The sequence below is a fragment of the Mustela erminea genome, chromosome 2 (genome assembly GCF_009829155.1).
Source record: "Mustela erminea isolate mMusErm1 chromosome 2, mMusErm1.Pri, whole genome shotgun sequence".
In the NCBI taxonomy this organism is placed as follows: Eukaryota; Metazoa; Chordata; class Mammalia; order Carnivora; family Mustelidae; genus Mustela; species Mustela erminea.
This window is the reverse complement of record NC_045615.1, coordinates 51,190,153-51,207,395: the sequence shown is the minus strand read 5'-3', so window position 1 is coordinate 51,207,395 and position 17,243 is coordinate 51,190,153. Positions and strand designations below refer to the sequence as shown.

The 17,243-nt window shown below is 34.5% G+C and overlaps 1 non-coding gene across 1 annotated transcript; it reads left to right on the top strand.

Annotated features, from left to right (window-relative positions):
- The first annotated feature begins 3,009 nt into the window (after nt 1–3,009).
- On the top strand, nt 3,010–3,147 carry LOC116585354. Its single transcript, XR_004283563.1, has one exon. It is a non-coding gene; the product is annotated as a U4 spliceosomal RNA (small nuclear RNA).
- Nucleotides 3,148–17,243: the final 14,096 nt, after the last annotated feature.

Here is a 17,243-nt window from a genome sequence, read left to right as displayed (position 1 = left end):
AGGAATAATACTCTTATCTGTGGAATTGGTTTCATAGTTTACTATTGGACATCTACAGTAATATGTTCAAAATCATCAGGTTCCATAGTTAAATGACACTGCAAACATTTTCTTTAACCATTTTCTTTTGGTTTAGTTATAAATGACATATAACTGTGCAAATTTAAGGCGCACATGTTGATTTGATACATTTAGATATTGCAGTATGTTTACCAGTGTAGAGTTAGCTAACCCCTCTATTAGTCACACAATTATTTATTTTCTGTGGCAGCAACATCTAAGATCTTGTCCCTTTTAGCAAATGTGAAGTGTATAAACAGAGACAAATAGGCTCATAATACCTTCTTTAAGTTCCTACGCAGAGTTTGGTGTTTCAAATCAGGATAACGCAAACATGCAACAGGTGGTCTAATTGAAATGGCACATTATTAAGGTTATTGTTATGGATCTCTCTGGACTTACATCTTACGTTAATTGCTTGTTTCAGTATTACCGATCTTCTGATACTTTTTTTTAAAATTTTCTTCTCTGTTACTCTTTATCCTGATGTTACCTCACACATTTGATAGGGTAATTTTTTAGTATTCTCAGAGGCATAGCCTGACTTTACCCTCAAGTGCTTTATTTAAAATGTTGCCTTCGAGAGCATACATTCACATTGCTCAGGTCCCGAGACTACACTTCCGCATTGATGACATGTGGTGCAGTTTGCTTTATGTTCTTAGGTATTGCCATCTGTGAAAATAGTCTGTGTGTGTGTGCATACACACACACACACACATACACGCACACACACACACATAAACCATATATAGTTATATACAGTTATATATACCAGTTTTAGTTACATAAAACCCTTAATATAGTTAATAAAGACTTTCACAAGTACTTTTTCATTTAATTAATATACCATCAGTATAAGGTCTTATACTCCCTTTTATAAAAAGGAAGGAAATAAGGCTTAAAGTAATTATGTGGTTTGTCAGAGGTATATAATTGTTAAATGATGTAGTCTTGAACGCAGGATCCCAAATTCCAAATCTCAGAGTTAAATGTAGTCATGAGTGACCAATCACCAATCCTGGCTTTGAATATAGGTGTTGTATCAACAAATTGTGTGGTCCTGAGCAAGATCAGAAAATTTCTGAGTCCCACTTTAATTCTTGGTGACAGATAAGAATAAGTACTAGAGCTGATTCCTGCATAGGCAGAGATGGTCCCTGCCTGAGGGACTTGAATTTAACCTTTCTTATTAGTTGACATTCTTTATTTCCAGACCCTCACAAGATTTGCTGATATACTGCTTTCAGTTTTTGTCCATATCAATGAGGTATTCCTTGACCATGCCATTTAAAATAGCCCCACCTGAATGCAAACTACAGCAGCTGCTCTGGAAAACAGTTTGGAGGTTCCTTAAAAAGTTAAAAGTAGAATTACCCTATGATTCAGCAATTGTGCTACTGGGTATTTATCCAAACAGTACAAAAATACTAATTTGAAGGGATACATGCACCCCATTTTATAACAGCGTTATCTATAATAGAGGGAAAAAGTCCAAATGTCCATCAACTGATGAATGGATAGAGAGGTGGTATATATATGTATATATCTAACTCAGTCATAAAACAGAATGAAATCTTGCCATTTGCAGTGGTGCAGATGGAGAGGCAAAATGAGTCAGTCAGAGAAAGACAAATACCATATGAATTCCTCAGTATGTGAAATTTAAGAAACAAAACTGATGAACATCAGGTGAGGTGGAAAACAGAGAGGGAAACCAGAAAACATACTCTTAACTGTAGAGAAGAAATTGAGGGTTATTGGAGGGGAGGTGAATGGGGGGATGGATTAAACAGGGGATATGGATTAAGTTGTGATGAGCACCGGGTATTGTTTGACAGTGTTGAATCACTATATAGTTATACCTGAAACTAATATTACACTGTATGCCAACTAGCACCTCCTTCTACACCTTTACATTTTAAAGGCCCCTTTTCAGTTTATTACTAAAAACTGCATAGTAAATATTTTGCACATCTATTTTTCTCCATGTTTTCTAGAATCTAAGCAGCATAAGGGCTAGAACTTTAACTCAACTGTTTTATTTCTCATGTACAGAGCAGTGTTTGACACATACTAAGCACTCAGTATAAACTTGTTGATAAACAAATAAGTTAATATTTGTGAAAACTAAATGAAGTGTATACAGAAGACTGAAACACTTTCATGGTATTCTAATACGATTCTATTGTTCTATTCTTCCTCTTTCTCCTTTTCCTTCTTTTATCACAGACGAAGAATTCTTCACAAATGAAGAATAAGACAGATAAAAGGATTATAATAATAAAGAACTATAAAAATATTTTAATTTTAGTCTCCTGTAGTTTCATTTAGTTTTCGCAAATATTTCTTTGTTTTGTTCTCCTTCCCTTTCCTTCCACAAATTTATGTGAAGTACTCATTATTCTTCCCCAGTGGACAACTTCTCATTGCTAGGGTTTCCGTATGCTGATATGGTCTTTAATTAAGTGAACTGGGAAATTAGATGAGTCAATGATGCCAAATAGGAACAGTAAAGAATGCCAAATTTCTCCAGGAATAGGATTTGAGGCAATTTCAATAGCAGCATAATGGATGTACAAGAAACAGAAGTTTACCACTGGAACTAAAGAAGTTGGGACGGAGGTAGAAAATATTTTCTTTGTTTGAGAAGCTGTAGTAAAAGATGATGGATTAAATGGTGAACACCCAGGAATGAAAATGAGAACATTTTCCCACTCTCCTACTAAGATGAAGGATGGACTATTGGCAACCTTCAGGAGTGGGCCTCGGCATGGCTTGAGAACAAAGCACTTGATTGAGGACTTGGCAGAGATAAGATTCTGGTATTGGTTTTATAGAACTACATATAGCCAAGGCTTTGGCAGTTTGAGAAACAAGGTGTCTTAACCCTCAACACCATGAGTAACACAGGTAAACATGTGATATTTTTAAAAAATAGAAGTATTCAGCTTTGCACAGTGGCAGTATCATAGCCAATGAGGTTTATCTGAGGCGCAATTATTGCTAATTGAAAAATAAAAGTATTCATTTTCTGTGTGTAGTATGTCATGTAATATCTTATGTTGTTGACATCTGTTAAAATATTTCTATGACTTTTGCTTTATTTTATTTGGAATTCTTGGTAGGCCATATGTTAGCAATATTTCAGTAAACGACCATAGTTATAAAGTCTATTCCATTCTTTCTCTGGAACTAACCAAATTTTAGCTATTCCCGTAATCAGTAGCTCTTCATTCATTACCAATTTAAGTTTGAAACTAGGCTTTGGTATAGTGGCTTTGGTGAAAATTTTTGTTGTTAAATTTGTTGGTGGTCATAAATCCTTTAAAGAGTTGTTTAAACAGTACCTACTGATTTTGGCCCAGGAAAATGCACATGCATACACACACATCATTTTTGGCATATAATTTCAAAAGGACTAGAGACCTTTTAACACCAATCCGTGAACCTAAGGAAGACTTCAGAATTTTAGTTTCTTCTATAGGAAAGCTGAAGTCCATGATGCTTTAGTTGTGACTGGGGAGTGGCACCCCTATATATCTTTGTCAAGAGGTGATTTATCCCCTTTGGTATCACTCCCTAGGTCTCCTGAGTTTCCCAGGATACTTGCACTTAACATATCAGTGAACTTGTTTTGGATTGCTTCTCTTTCTTTATCTGTCAACCCTGAGTTCTGAATATCTCAGACACAACACTTTCCTTACTCCAAACATCTGTGGTCTATACCTCAGTGATTCCTCTTTGCTCACTTACTGTTGATTTTATTATGCCTCGGACAGAAAAAACATGGTAACATCACTTTTTGTTTTGATGATCAGTTGTTTGCTCTACCCCTTTGGTGTAATTTTTATTTCTCTGGCAAGATGGTCTAGACCCTTTTAAGAGTAGATGTTAGTAAGTATGTACTAATTTCTTTTTTGAAATATGGATGAAGCCTCATATGAGGGGAAGTAGGATACCCCAAAATATTTTAGGATTTAGTAGATTATTAAAAAATCTAGTCATTGTATATGGATATATTAACAAGCTGTTTAATATAGTTGTACAGGATTTTTAATGCATAGAGTAAATTCACATTTATGACTATGTATTATAGATTACCCTGAAGTGTTTTCTGCTAAGTCAGGCAAATTTATTTTGTCTCGTCAGCCAGATTTATACATTTTAAAGCCAGTATTTTAAACCATACATATAACAATGGGAGAATAAACATTTAATAAATGCTTTCTCATTGAATAAAATGCAATACTATGCATTTAACATAATATTTAGTCTCATTAACTTTTACTCATAGTCAGTAATAACTGCAATAAACCAAGGACACTTCACAAAATTCCAAACAGATATTTTCAGGTGGTTAAAAACAACAACAACAACAAAAACCAGAAAACAAAAACAATTAGCAAAATCCTGATTATTATATTTGGTTTTTATTTTTCTCTTAGCAACTAAGGTTAATCTTTAGCATATCATATATTTCATATTATCTTGGATCTGTTCATATTATTAATTTATTCCTTTTTATTTTTATGTTCTTTTAAGTGGCATAAAGCATGAACCAAGAGTAGTGTCTGGTTGGTTTAGTGGGTTGAGCTGCTGACTCTTGATTTTGGCTCATGTATAGATCTCAAGGTTCATTCTGAGAATGAACCCCGTGTCAGACTCTGCACTCAGCTGGGAATCTGTCTGAGTTTCTCTCTCTCTTTCACACTCTCTCTCCATCTCCCTTTACTCCTCTCTCTGCTTGTGCATGCACACATGTTCTCTCTCTTTCTCTAAAAACAAAAACAAAAAACAAAACACGAACCATGATTTGCATTTATTATGAAACAAAATCCTGAGCTTTCTATGATATTTGCTGAGTGAAAACATTTAAAAATTTTTACTGGAAATGTTTACCTGCTTTTAATTTAATTTACTAAAATTATTTATATTTAGTATTATGAAAGCTGCTTATCATAAATCTACATGAAGATAGAGAAAATTGGGTTTGAATCTTAACTTTGTCTCTCAAATAATGAGAACTCTGGCTTATCATTTAAAAAACCCAACTAAAACTGATTCAAGCAAGAATGTAAAAAAATAAAAATGGATGGGGCATTTGTTAGCAGTCAAACCTTAGTTACAGCTCAATCTAGGAGTTCAAATGCTATATTTAAATATTTTTCCCCCTGTGGTAGCTTACTTTTCATCATTGGTTCAAATACTCTGGTTTTGTTTTCATTAGACAATAACTAATAGGTCCTGCATTCATTTTTGTGTTCACTGGGATTAGAAAGAATATATTTTCTTGGTAGATCAAGTAAAAGTTAGACTATTCTTTCAGTGGTCACAAACTCTTTAGTTTTTTTTTTTCTTTCTTTCTTTTTTTTTTTTTTATGTCTAGGAAACTGAATGATAACCAGAAGAGAGTGGCATGATATAGTCCATGTGCTGAATGGGAAAAATATGCAACTAAGAAGACTTTATCCAGCAAGACTATCATTCAGAATGGAAGGAGAGTACAGGGTTTCCTAGACAAACAAAAACTAAATGATTTTGTGAACACTAAACCATCCCTGCAAGAAGTATTAAAGGGGACTCTTTGGGTGGTGGTGGCGGGGGGGGACCCAAAAGCAACAAAAACTAGAAAGGAACAGAGAACGTTACCAGAAACACCAAATTTACAGGTAACAGAATAGCACAAAATTCATACCTATCAATAATCACTCTGAATGTAAATGGACTAAATATTTCAATCAAAAGATATAGAGTGTCAGAATGGATTAAAAAACAACAACATAAACAAAATAAGACCCATCTAGATGCTGCCTACAAGAGACTCATTTTGGGTCTAAAGACATCTGCAAATTGAACGTGAGAGGATGAAACCATCTATCATGCTAATGGATGCCAAAAGAAAGCTGTAGTACCAGCACTTATACTAGACAAACTAGATTTTAAACGAAATACAGTAACAAGAGATGAAGAAGATTATGTCATAATTAAGGAGGCTATGCCCATCAAGAAGATCTTACAATTGTAAATATTTATTCCCCCAACTTTGGAGTACCTGGATATATAAATCAATTAATAACAAACATAAAGAAACCCATTGATAACAATGCAATAATACTGGAGGACTCTAACATTCCACTTACAGCAATGGGCAGATCATCTAAGCAGAAAATCAACAATAAAACAATGGCTTTGAATAACACAGTAGACCAGATGAATTTAACAGATATATTTGGAACATTTCATCCTTAAGCAACAGAATATACATTCCTTTCAAGTGCTTATGAAACAGTCTCCAGATTATATCACATACTGTGTCATCAGTGCCCCCCCTCAACAAGTACAAAATGGTTGAGATCCTACCATGCACCTTTTCAGACAACAACACTATGAAACTTGAAGTCAAGTACAAGAAAAAGTTTAGAAAGGCAATAAATACATGGAGATTATAGAACATCCTACTAAAGAATAAATGAGTTAACAAGGAAATTAAGAAAGAATAAAAAAAATACATGGAAGCAAATGACAATGAAAACAAGCCAGTCCAAAACCTTTGGAATGCAGCAAAGGTGGTCTTAAGAGGGAATTATACTGCAATACAAGCCTACCTCAAGAAGGAAGAAAAGTCTCAAATACACAACCCAACTTCACACCTAACTGAGCTGGAAAAGGAACAGAAAATAAAGCCTGAAGCCAGCAGAAGAAGGGAAATAATAAAGATTAAAGCAGAAATAAACAATATAACAATGAACAAAAACCAGTAGAATAAATCAATGAAACTAAGAGCTGGTTAATGAAACAATTAATGAAAGTGATAAACCCCTAAATAGACTTACTAAAAAGAAAAGAGAAAGGACCCAGATAAATAAAATCGTGAATGAGATAGGAGAGATCATAACCAATACCACAAAAATACAAAGGATTATAAGATAATATTAAGAAAAATTATATGCCAATAACCTGGGCAATCTGGAAGAAATAGATAAATTCCTAGAAACTACAAACTACCAAAAAGAAATAGGAAGAAAGAGAAAATTTGAACAAACCCATACCCAGCAAAGAAATTGAATTAACAATAAAAAAATCTCCCAACAAACAAAAAGTCCAGATCCAGATGGCTTCCTAGGGAAATTCTACCAAACATTTAAGGAAAAGTTAATAGCTATTATCAAACTTCAAAAACAGAAATGTAAGAAAAATCTCCTAACTCATTCTAAGAAGCCAGCATTACCTTATTCTGAAGAAAAGATTCATGGCGCTGTACTCTCAGTTTTTAAAGGGAAAAAACACTTTATTGATATTATAAAAATCTAAAAGAAACAGAAAGGAGAGGCAAATCCATGCATAGATGAGGGCAATAGTAAGCAGTAAAGGAGATTAAAGCGCACTTAACAACATCTAACCTCATTAGCTGGGGAAGCCCTGTAGAGTCATCCAGGCTAGAGTTCTGACTGAAAGACCTGGGCAAGCATCCTCCCTTCAGGTGAGACTTACAACTGACCATCCCCATATGGGCCATATTTATAGGGCAAATGACAAGGTCTGAAATTAAACATTCGTTTGCCTACATACAGATCAGAGTGCACTACATCCTTATGTTATCAAATCTTTACATATTCAAGGAGCCTGGGCTAGGTGTGCTTGCCTACCCTCCCAGATTTCATCCTGTGGGGCAGCCCAGCCTGGAGCCAGAGGAAATGTAAGGCAAAATTTATTGTTTTTGGTGTCCAGACCTGAAGGGCCAGTTCTGACCTGGAGGCCAGCTAATGTCAACTAATCAGGCTCCCAAAGTCACTTATGCAGCACAAGTCTCACAAACAACATTCTTTAACCTGCCTGATATGTGCAGGTTGGGATAGTTGGCCATGCAGAACAAATCACAGAAACCTTCATCCAAACAATATACCTTGATTCAAAATCAAAGACACCCCCCATCCCAAAAGAGAATTACAGGGCAACATCCCTGGTGAACATGAATGCAAAAATTCTCAACAAGGTACTGGTAAATCAAATCCTACAGTTCATTGAAAGAATTTTTCACTGCTGTCAAGCTGTAGGGGTGCCTCAATATTTGCAAATCATCAACATGATACACCACATTAATAAAGGAAAAGATAAGAACAATATGATCCTGTCAATAGATGCAGAAAAAGAATTTGACAAAATACAGAATCCAGTCTTTTTATTTCATTTATTCATTTGAGAGAGAGGGAGAGCTAGAGTGAGCAAAAGAGAGCACATGAATGGGAGGGGGTGCTGATGGAGAGGGTGAAGCAGACTCCCCACTGAGTAGGAACCATAATGCAGGGGTCAATCCCAGGACCCTGGGATCATAACCTGTGCTGAAGGCAGATGTTCGACTGAGCCACCCAGGTGCCCCTCTTTTATTTTTTTATATATTTATTTAGGAGTCTGATGCATGGTTCATATCAAGACCCTGAGATCAGGACCTGAGCCAAAACCAAGAGCTGGACATTGAACTGACTGAGCCATCCAGGTGCCCCAAAGCATCCACTCTTGATAAAAACCCTCAACAAAGTAGGTGTGGATAGAGCATACCTCAACACCATAAAAGTCATATACAAAATACCCACAGCTAATATCATCCTCAATGGGGAAGAACTGAGAGATTTTCCTCTATTGTCAGGAATAAGACAGGGATATACACTTTCACCATTACTATTTAACATAGTACTGGAAGTCTTAGCCTCAACAATCAAGCAACAAAAAGAAAATAAAGGTCATTCAAATAGGCAAGGAAGAAGACAAACTTCCAGTGTTTATAGATGATAGGATACTCCATCTAGAAAGCCCCAAATCTCTACCAATAAATAGCTAGAACTAATATATGAATTCAGCAAAGTTACAGGATACGAAATAAATGTACAGAAATCTATTGCATTTCTGTACATGAATAATGAAGCAGCAGAAAAGAAGATCAAGGAATTGATCCCATGTGCAATTGTGCCCCAAACAGTAAGACATTTAGGAATAAACCTAACCTAAGAGGTAAGAGATCCATACTCTGAAAACTATAGAACACCTATGAAAGACACTGAAAAGAATGGAAAGAATTGGTAAAACATTCCATTCTCATGGATTGGAAGAACATTGTTAAAATGTCTATACTACCCTAAGCAATCTACACATTTAACCCAATCCCTACCAAAATACCACCAGCATTTTTCACAGAGCTAGAACAAATAATTCTAAAATTTTTATGGAACCACAAAAGACCCCAAATAGCCAAAGCAATCTAGGAAAAGCAAAGCAAAGCTGGAGGCATCATGATTCCAGACCTCAAGCTATATTGTAAAACTGTAATCATCAATACAATGTGGTACTGGCACAAAAAAAGACATATAAATAAATGGATTAGAATAGAAAACCCAGAAGGGGACCCATCAATATATAGTGAACTAATATTTCACTAAGCAGGAAAGAATACCCAGAGGTAAAAAGGCAGTCTCTTCGACATATGGTGCTGGGAAAACTGGAGAGCAACATGAAGAAGATTGAAACTGGACCCCTTACTTACACCATACACAAAAGTAAATTCAAAATGGATGAAATACCTAAATGTGAGACAAGAAACCATCAAAATCCTGGACAAGAACACAAGCAGCAAACACTTTGATCTCAGCCGTAGCAACTTCTTACCAGACATGTCTCTGGAGGCAAGGGAAACAAGCACAAATGAACTATTAGGACCTAATCAAGATAAAAAGCGTCTGCACAGCAAAGGAAATAATCAAGGAAACTAAAAGGCAGACTTTGGAATGGGAGAGAAGACATTTGCGAATGATGTATCTGTTAAAGGGTTAGTGTCCAAGATCTACAAAGAACTTATCAAACTCAACACCAGTAAACAAATAATCCAGGTAAGAAATGGGCAGAAGGCATGAATAGACTTTTTTTTTTCAAAGAAGACATCCAGACGGCTATTGTACACATTAAAAGATGCTCAATATGACTCATCTTCTGGGAAACGCAAACCAAAACCGTGATGAGATATCACCTCACACCCATCAGAATGCTTAAAATTAACAACTCAGGAAACAGCAGATATTGGCGAGGGTCTCAGAGAAAGGGGAACACTCTTACACTGTTGGTGGGAATGCAAACTGGTACAGCCACTCTGGAAAACAGTATTTATGCTCCTCAAAATGTTAAAAATAGAACCACCCTAAGATTCAGCAATTGCAGTGCTAGGTATTTGCCCAAAGGTTACAAAAATACAGATTTGAAGGGGTACATGTGCTTCGATGTTTATAGCAGCATTATCAACAATAGCTAAACTATGGAAAGAGCCTAAGTGTCCATGGACAGAGGAATAGATAAAGAAGTGGTGTATATATATATCAGCCATCAAAAAGAATGAAATCTTGACATGATTGGAACTTGAGTGTATTATGCTTAGGTGAACTAAGTCAGTCAGAGCAAGGCAAATACCATATGATTTCACTCATATGTGGAATATAGAAAACAAAATAGATGAACATATGGGAAAGAGAAGAAAAGAGAGAGAGTGAAGCAAGCCATAAGAGGCTTTTAATGATAGAGAACAAATTGAAGGTTGATGGAGGAAGGTGGGTGGCGGATGGGCTAAACAGGTGATGGTTATTAAGGAGGGCACTTGCTATGATAAACACTGGGTATTATACATAAATGATGAATCACTAAATTCTACTTCTGATGCCAATATTACACCATGCATTAATTGGAATTTAAATAAAAATTTGTAAAAAAAAAAAAAAGAAAGAAATACTCTGGTCATGCCCAGCTCACTCCCCCCAAAAAGAGAGGTGGGAGTCAGCTCTATTTAAAGCCCATGGAACTGAGGAATTGAACATGGGAAGCCAAAGTGCCTAGAAAAATATTGCTTTATAGTTCTCAAAAAAAAAAAAGTAAGAATGATGCAGGACTGGCTTTTGGCCAACATATACAACATATACAACATATACTTACCAACCATTTACTATGTGTGACTTTGGGCAAGTTATTTAATTCTTTGTTTAATTATTATTTAATTAATAATGTAATTCAATAATTAATAATTAAATAATTAATTATTAATTAATAATTAAATTCAAGTTGTTGAGTTCTTTTAGTTTCAATCTAACTATCAAATAGAAATAATAATATATATCTTCTATAATTTTTGACTATTGAATGAGCTATTACATATATATATGGCATAATGATTAACATATAATAAATTCCCAATTAATATTAGCTTTTTCTTTTTATGTGTACTTTCCCAAACTTCCTGCTTTCAATGTCAAATGTCAATGTATCATGCAGTTTTATTTTATCCAAAACATAAAATTCTCTTAGAATCTGGATGAGCCTGTTAGAATAACCTTGCTTCTTTTCTTCTTTCCTTCATTTTCCTTCCTTTCTCCATTCATTCTTTCCTTCCTTCCTTTTCTTCTCCATACTATTTCTGTAATATCTGCAACTATTATATTAATTGTTGAGAGCAAACAGGATAAATTACAACTGTTTATGAAAATGTTGGAAACCTAAAGCAGTCTGAACATAGAGTTAAGTGTTAGTAATTGTGAACAAGCACATATAGAATAATCTCCATAATTTGAACAAATATTATATCAATGTTTTCTAAATGAATAATTTCTTATTTTAATATGATATTATTTGTACCTATCCTAGGTCAGTTTCTGGTAGTTTACATTATACTTGGCTTAAAATGTTCACTGAGAAATGACCTAAATTAAATCAGTGATTCTTTCTGTGCCACTGCTATTAGGCTCAATTACTTGAAGACAGAGAATTAATATTAGGGCTAACAATAGTTACTTATATAACATTACATCTTAATGAGGTTGAAGTGTTAACATTGGCCAAAGTTATGCCATGAAACTAGTACACATTAATTGAAAAACTATATTACAATCACACCTCAAATCAAATAGTCCAGACTCCTTGACAAGGGCATAATTCAAAAGTGAAGCCTCATGGCATCAACTGAGGACACTACAAATGAACCTTGAAAATTTTCACAGACTCATTAATTCTTCAACACAATATGTGAAAATTAGTTTGAACTTCAAATAGATTTTAACAAAATATTGTCCATGCTATATGAAATTTACTATGAAGAGAAAGATATAAAGACATAAACCATAAAAAAATAAAGATTTTAAAAAGATAATCTTTGCTTACAACAGTTAAGCTCATTCAGTTTTAATTTCATAAAATAATGTAACTTGAATTTGAGCAAAATGTCTACCAACTGAAGTTAATTTTTTCCTGGATATTTTGAATGCATATTTAGCAACTTGTTTCTCACATATGCATGTATTTTAAGGGAATGCTTTAATACATTAAAAAAAACACAGTTTTTAAATAAAGTGAAATTCGTTTGTTGAAATATTATAAAACTTGAAAACCCTGACTTTGTAAAGTACAGAAATGCTTGTTTTTAAATAAAAATATATCTTAATTCCAAATCAAATACCATTTTGTTATACCCTTTCTGCCTTAATCTGTAGGAGAATGAGCTATCACTCTTATTTTTAAAAAGGTTTGCAATCTCAGGTATTTAAAAGAGCAATTCCGTGATGGTTCCATTGGTATTTACTGATAGCATTACAGGTGGGTGTGTGTTTTAAGGTGTAGGTGGGGCTCCTTAGGACCTCCTTAAAATTTGTCTGTGATTGGCAAATCTGTCTCTGTCCTCTCTATTATTTTTCAAGGAACTTTTACTTTGGGGGATTTATACCACCTATTTTGATATCCTGTATTTCTTCTTTTTCTCATTATTTTCTTGGTCTTTATTTTTAAATTCTATATTCTAGCATATTTCCTTGCTTTTGTCTTCCAAACCTTCTACTGATTGAAAAAAAAAAAAAAACCAAACCTATTCTGGAAATTTTGTTTTAAAAATGTAAGATCAGAGGACACTTGGGTGGTTCAGTTGGCTAAGCATCTGCCTTCAGCTCAGATCAGTGACCTTTGAGTCCTGGGATTGCATCCCACACTGGGCTCCTTGTTTAATGGGGAGTCTCTTTGTTCTTCTCCTTCTGCCCTTCCCCTCTTTTGTGCTCCCTCCCTCTCTCAAATAATCTCAAAAAAAGATTTATTTATTTGACAGAGATCACAAGTAGGCAGAGAGGCAGGCGGGGCGGGGGGAGAGCAGGCTCCCTGCTGAGCAGAGCCTGATGTGGGGTTCCATCCTAGGACCCTGGGATCATGACTGGAGCTGAAGGCAGAGGCTTTAACCCACTGAACCTTGCAGGTGCCCTGAAATAAAATCTTTTAAAAAAATAAAAATGTAAGATCAGAATAGCCAAGTTAATTTGGAAGAACAAACTTACTATGTTGATAGTATCAGATATTAATACCTAAGAGTAAGTTACAATAATGAATATTGTGTGATACCAATACAGGAGTAGACCAGTAAATCAGAACTGAGGGTCCACAAAGAGACCCACAAACATACATGGTCATTGATTTATGACAAGGTAGTATTTCAGTGTGATGGAAAAAAGATATGTTCTTATTTATTAAAAACTATTGCTGAAAATATTATTCATGTGAAAAAAATCTTGATCCTACTTGATATTGTATTGCAGATAAAAATGTGATAAATAAAATTGTAATGTTTCTAAAAGAAAACAATGAAAAATATCTTAATGATATTAGGTTATGTAAAGATTTTTAAGAACACTCAAAAAAGGGGCACCTGGTGGCCCATTTGGTTAAGCGTCTGCCTTGGGAGCTGGTCATAATCCCGAGGTCCTGGGATAGAGTCCCATGTCTGGCTCCCTGATCATCAGGGAGTCAGCTTCTCCCTTGGCCCCTCCCCTCTCTCCACTCAAATAAATGAATAAATTAAATCTTAAAAAAAATAAAGAACACAAAAATTCCAAACAAGAGAAAATTGGTAAATTAATTAACATTAAATGTCATTAAAAGTGAAAATTCAAGTCACCCCTTTAGGGAAGATATTTGCCATCTTATTATTTGATGAAGAACTCATATCCTGTATATTTAGAGATAAAATTCCTACAAATCACTAAGAAAAAGAGAAAGTTCATATGGTTTCACTTATTTGTGGAGCATAACAAATAGCATGGAGGACATGGGGACTTAGAGTGGAGAAGGGAGTTGGGGGAAATTGGAAGGGGAGGTGAACCATGAGAGACTATGGACTCTGAAAAACAATCTGAGGGTTTTGAAGGGACGGGGGGTGGGAGGTTGGGGTACCAGGTGGTGGGTATTATAGAGGGCACGGATTGCATGGAGCACGGGGTGTGGTGCAAAAATAATGAATACTGTTATGCTGGAAATAAAAAAAAAAAAAAAGAAACATTAAAAAAAAAAAAAGAGAAAGTTCAAAAGAAAAATAACAAATAGCTGTACCAGACACTTTATAAGCAGCCATCAAAATGACTAATAAACATATTGACTTATGCTAAATTCATTAATCATTAAGGAGATATAAGTTAAGGTCCCAGTTTAATACTACCATGCACCTATTAGAATTTCATAACAAAAAAACAAACAAAAAACCAAAAAAACTGACACTAAGTTTTTGCGGAGCAAACTGTTGGTGGAGCAAACTGTTGGTGAGATGATTAAGTTATTAGAATCATTTTGGGAAGCGACCTTGCAGTATCTCTTAAGTTGAACATTTGTTCGTGCTTTGAAGCAGCAAATCTCCCAAGTATAAATGCTACAGAAATGTATGTATATGTACAATCAAAGACAAGCTTAATTATGTACATAGTAGTATATGTACATAAGAAACATACTGTTTTATAATGGACCCAAACTGAGAACAAGTCAAAGGAGTAGAATTAATAAACTGTGATATATTCGTACAAGGGATTATTATTCAGCAATGAAAATGAACAAAATGGCAACTGAGCAACATAATATGAAATAATCACAAAAAAGATTGAACAAGAGAAGTCAATCACATAGTTTTACTGTATAAATATATGTAAAATAAAAAAATCATAGGAAGAACTGATCAGTATAGTAATATTTGCTGGGAAGAGATAGATACTGGAAAGGAGGAGATAGGAGCTTCTGTGGAGCTGATAATATTCTATGTCTTGATTTTTGTATCATTACAGGGAGGTATCACTTTGTTAAAATCACTGAGCTGTACAATTTTTAATTAGAGCACTATTTTGCATGTATGCTATATTTCTTTAAAAGATATGAATTTCTAAGACATCTTTATAATTTTCTAAGATATTCTAAGACATCTTTATAATTTTTTTTTGTTTTTCATGTGAGCCTCTTCTTGTTTTATAGATATAGTCTTCTTGATCCCTCATGACAAGTGAAATTTTAAGATATTTAAAACTCTCATGTGTTCCTAGGATTTTGTTTCCTTTAGCTTTTTCTATTTATTTACTTCTAACATTTTTTTTTCCCTGCAGTCTACATCGGATATGTGTTGATTCATGGTTTCTATTCTTATTTAATTGAATAATTATCTAATAATTACTCAATTCCTAATGAATTATTCCTAATGAACTAGTGGGAAGCATTATAATGTACCTAGTGTACATAGGAAGACTTACTTACTTGCAAAGATTGGATTAGGGCAAGTAAATAATTAACATACTATTATGTTGGCATTTCCTTAAGAAGGTGATTACCAAAGCTTTCCTTTGAAATACTTGGATTCCTCTGTTTCTCCTTCCTAAAATAGGAAATTTATTTTGAAAATAACCATGTTTTTGCATTTGTCCAAGATTAATGCTTAGACACTAGCTGTTTTCTTCCACTGCTGATAATAAGTTTTGGTTATGTATCTAGGTACAGGGCCTGTAGGCAAGAGACTCTTGAATACTATTACAGTCAATAACCCAACTGTAGTCCTACATTTTATGTTTGCATCCCAGACTGTCCTAGAATCTTTCCAGATTTTTTATTAGAAGAGTGGGTCTCACTTTTGTTATAACCACCTTGTACTCATTCTGATTTACAAAATCATCAGTTTGCTTCTTAGTCACTGCAGTTCCATTCATTATGCCCTTTCCAGGAAATACTTGAAATTCTTCACCTTTTGGTGATCTTTCATTGTTATGGGCTTATACTTCTAATATCCTTTCACTATCATCTTTATAGCATTGTTGGAAGGAGAGTATGGACTTAATTTATAACCTTGAATCACAGGCAGATAAATACATGTTTAAAAACACATGTGTCTGGGGACGCCTGGGTGGCTCAGCTGGTTGGGCAGCTGCCTTCAGCTCAGGTCATGATCCCGGCATCCTGGGATCGAGTCCCATATCAGGCTCCTTGTCTGGCAGGGAGCCTGCTTCTCCCTCTGCCTCTGCTTGCCATTCTGTCTGCCTGTGCTTGCTCTCACTCCTCTCTCTCTGACAAATAAATAAATAAAATCTTTTTAAAAAAAAAAAAAACACGTGTCTGTGTGTGTGTCATAATTGAAAGAGCATTGTAATTAGTCAAAAGATAAACATGGATTTAAGTTTCACTATAGCTTTATATCAAATAGTTGATCCTGACCAAGTATCTAACAGTTCGGAGCTTAATTTGTTAATCTAAAGTATGGAGATCTATGGGGCGGCTGGGTGGCTCAGTGGGTTAAAGCCTCTGCCTTTGGCTCAGGTCATGATCTCGGGGTCCTGGGATCAAGTTCCACACTGGGCTCTCTGCTCAGTGGGGAGCCTGCTTCCTCCTCTCTCTCTGCCTGTCTCTCTGCCTACTTGTGATCTCTCTGTTAAATAAATAAAATCTTTAAAAATAAAATAAAATAAAATACAATACAATAAAATATGGAGATCTAAAACATGTTAATCTAACACATGAAACATAATGCAAAAACTGAAATGCTGTAGAGTTGTGAATGACTTATTATTTTGTATTTATTGAAAATAATGAATATCATCTTATTAAGCAAAAATATAAAAAGCACTGTATTATATAACTTAAAAAAGTCTTGGCTCATATTCAATGTAGTAGTAATTGATGAGTCATACAGATTTTATTCTTGCTAATACTAATTATAATAGTGAATTTATTCTATCCATACCATAATATTTTCCTAAAGCAATCAAGAAAACATAATAAATTATAGTCTCCCTATTTATGTTCAATTTATGCAAATATCTTTACATATTGGATAGCTCTTGAGATTAAAATTAGTGCACTATTTCTTTATCTGAGAAGCTTGT